The sequence below is a fragment of the Balaenoptera borealis genome (genome assembly GCF_965194805.1).
Source record: "Balaenoptera borealis genome assembly, chromosome: 2".
NCBI lineage: Eukaryota > Metazoa > Chordata > Mammalia > Artiodactyla > Balaenopteridae > Balaenoptera > Balaenoptera borealis.
Genome location: NC_138867.1, coordinates 103,176,782 through 103,180,465, shown reverse-complemented (window position 1 = coordinate 103,180,465; position 3,684 = coordinate 103,176,782). Strand labels below are relative to the sequence as shown.

General features: G+C 38.9%; 1 protein-coding gene across 8 annotated transcripts in view; it reads right to left on the bottom strand.

Annotated features, from left to right (window-relative positions):
* The window catches only part of SNX24 (sorting nexin 24), a 176,041-nt gene that overhangs the window by 51,563 nt on the left and 120,794 nt on the right, over positions 1-3,684 (bottom strand). The window lies entirely within an intron of this gene.

Sequence of the window (3,684 nt, the reverse complement as noted above, 5' to 3'; positions counted from 1 at the left end):
CTGAAAGTAGGTAATATACCCCATAAGTCCACCTAATCGGGCACTGCAAACTGCAACAGACTAGAATGTTCAAGCCAGCGAGGGCACCAGAGTCAGGCGTCTGGTTGTGGACCCCAGGCTGACTGATGTTTGGACTCACAAGAGGGCCAGTTATCGGTCTGTACAGCACTTTTTTTTTTTTTTTCTTGGCTGTGCTGCATGGCTTGCAGGATCTTAGTTCCCTAACTAGGGATTGAACCTGGGCCCAGGCAGTGAGAGCACTGAGTCCTAACCACTGGACCACCAGGGAATTCCCTGTACAGCAATATTAATAAAGCTTAACTTACTTCTTTATCAGATTTTTAAAAATCAATATAATTGCAAGTTGCATGACTGCTTCCTGCACCGCAGCGGGTCATCAGGTACACTCCACCGTGGAGACCTGCTTCCGAGAGTGCTACATGCACCGCTCCCCTAGGGACAGGAGTCCCACCCCAGCACTCCTCAGATCTCTCCCTTGACCAGCAGATTCTTTAAAAAGTTCAAACCAAATTGCCTGCTGGTTGCTACTCTTTTGTCTACTGAGGAAAACGGGGGTACTTTACAAAGAGGCTTACACACGTCATCCTATACAAAACGGTCTGTATTTAAGCAGACTGACTTCAAATACCAGACGATCCTACTGAGCAAGGACGGTGGTGAGGACCGTGAAATAATAAATGTAAAGTGCGATGCAGAGTATCTGATCCTGAATAGGTCTTGAAAAAGTGTTTATTTTTATGAATTACTGTAATGAATAAGGGAGTGAATGGATAAAAGATTTCACCAACACTTCCTAGTGACAACATTCTGCATCATTTTCAAAATTTCTGCCTTGTATGGCCTCCAAAAGCATTTTGAATTAGTCATGGTTTTAGCTGAATTGGTTAGATGGGTTCCTGAAAGAATATTTTCTAATTTAATTTTCATGGCTAAATAATTAAGATTAGGCATTAATCCCTGTGGCTCCTTGGAGTCCCAGGAATATTCTGGGATTTCAGAAAAATGAGGGCAAACAAATGTGTCACATATAACCTGGATCTGAGGGAAAAAAAATGATAGGTATTTTTTATTGTATGCTATTCTATTTCAGGAACTGGATAATGCTTCATGTATATTAGCTCATGTAATCCTCATTAACAACTCTATGAGGTATATCTTTTTATCCCTCTTTACAGAAAAGGTGACTAGTGCCCAGAGAAGTTGATTGCCTACCCTAGCTTACACGGCAGCAAGTAGAGATTCAGGACTCTGAACCCACATCCACCTGATGCCAGGCCATGCTCTTCATTCCAGCCCTCTGCGGTTACCCATCCACCCCAATCTGCTACCAGCCTCTAAGTCCAGGGGTCAACTATAGCCCGAGGGCCAAATCTGGCCTGCTGCCTGCTTTTACAAATAAAGTTTTATTGGAACACAGCCCCTTCCTTGTTTTATATATCATCTATGGCAGCTTTCACACTACAGTGGCAGAGGTGAAGGCTGTGACAGCCCGTGCAGTGTGCATTGTCTAAAATATTTACTAGCTGTTCTTTTACAGAAAAAATTGTGCCAACTCTTGCCTAGTGTAGACACTCTTGTGTTTATAGCTCTATCCCTTCCTGTCAGAGGGACAATACACATTTCTCTTCTAATTCACTCCCTTTCACCTTCCAGAGTCAAAGGTAAACTTTGATTTAGAACATATCAAAAGTCCTTTTCATATAACTTGAGATTTTGGAAAGCAAGTGGTTTGGGGTACAAAAAATCATAAGCAATATGATAACATTTAATCAATTTCCTTTTTCGATTGACCAGAAGATACAAGTGACACAGTTACCATGCCAAAAATTGCCCAAAATCATTAATAAATGTTGGCTCACACTACCTGTTATAAGGAATCTGGAACTCATGGCTCTAAATTAATCTGCTCTGCTCTTTGACTGCTTATTTATCAGATCGGGAAAGATAGATTTAATACTGCTTGCTTAAAACAGGTCCCTTAATTGGAAACATCACAGCATTTAGCTCACTTTATACTCCAGCAATTAAGAACAATTTGGAAAAGTGTTGTTGATTTTTTTTTACACTATTGTCTCCTTGATTAGATTTCCGAAGACCCAGACAAAACAAATGACTGACAATACTAGCTAGCACTACTGGTATAAATAAAAGCCCAACAGCCAGATTACTTACTATGAGAAATGTGAGCCATCCTCATCCATTTCATCAGTGTCTCACATTTATTTCCCTGTATCCTTGTCTCTTGTGTAGGTAAGTGGCAATACCTCTTATAAAAGGCATCATTTTGCACCTAGCTTTACACGATTATCTTTTCTCCAAATAAGCTAAATCAACAGAAGAAATTATTTTTCTTGATTAAGCACCCACATTTCTCTTGGGAGGGAACAAAACAAACAATTAATCTTTCCTGATTTGTTCTCAGAAGTCCCTGCCTCCTTAAACACAGGCTATCCAGGTACCTGTGGCAGCCAGTCGGCAGCAATTAGGCCTGAGCAGAAAATGAATGGACTCCAGGCTGAGGGCCTAATCTGCTGAGAGTCTGTGTGAGAGGGCAAGGTTTTACCAGGAAAATTCCCTTGTCATTGGAACACTGCTCAAAATTACTACCTGACTTCAGCATAATTAACCAGGCTTGGGAATTTATATGAACTAAGTAATTGGAAAGAATTAGCAAGAGATATGTACATTAATCTTTACCAGTTACACACTGCTTAATGAAATTAAGGGTCTTGTGCTCATTCTTGCCTTGCTTAGTTTGTACACTTTCTATTTCACCTGTAGAACAAGGAAAATATGCCATATAAAGATTAAAAAAAAATTTTTTTAGGGGGAAACTAGAAACAATCCCAAAACTCAACAGTAGACTCTTGGTTAAATAAATTATAATGTATCCACAGGATAGGGTAAAATATTATGAAGCCTTTGTTAAAATTGTTTTTAAAAAGAATCTTTATCTATTAGAGATACATACTGAAATATTTATAGATGAAAATAAGATATCTTGGAGTTTTTTCAAAATAACATGGGAGAGTAGGATAAAATATAGATGAGGTAAGACTGCCCCTGAGCTGATAATGGTTGATTATCAACCATGATGCTGGGTGATGAGTATCTGAGATTTTATTACGTTATTCTGTCTGGTCTTTACATGCTGAAAATTTCCATAATAAAAGTTAAAACATGAAAAAAAAAAACCACCCTTCTCTTAGAGGAATATTTAACACATGATAAATGTTTGTGATATATTTTTAAAAGAGTTTATAAAGCATTATAGATGATGTAACAAGTATTTTAAAATATAAGATTAAAAATATGCATAGGAAAAGGACAAAGGAAGCACACTATAATTTTGAGATGTCTAAATCAGGGCTTCTCATCCTTGCCAATGCTAACATTGTGGGCCAAATGCCTGTTTGTTTGGGGCTGTCCTGTGCACTGTAGGACGGATAGCTTCCCTGAACTACCCACTAGATGCTAGCAGCACCCGCATCCTCAGCTGCGGTAACCAAAAATGTCTCTGTGCATCACCAGATGTCCACTGTGAGGTAAAATTGCCCCTGGTTCAGAACCAGTGGTCTATGTGGAAGAATTACAGACAATTATTTTTATTCGTTTGTGTTTTTCAAAGTTGTTGAATATGAACATACGTGTAAATCAGAACAA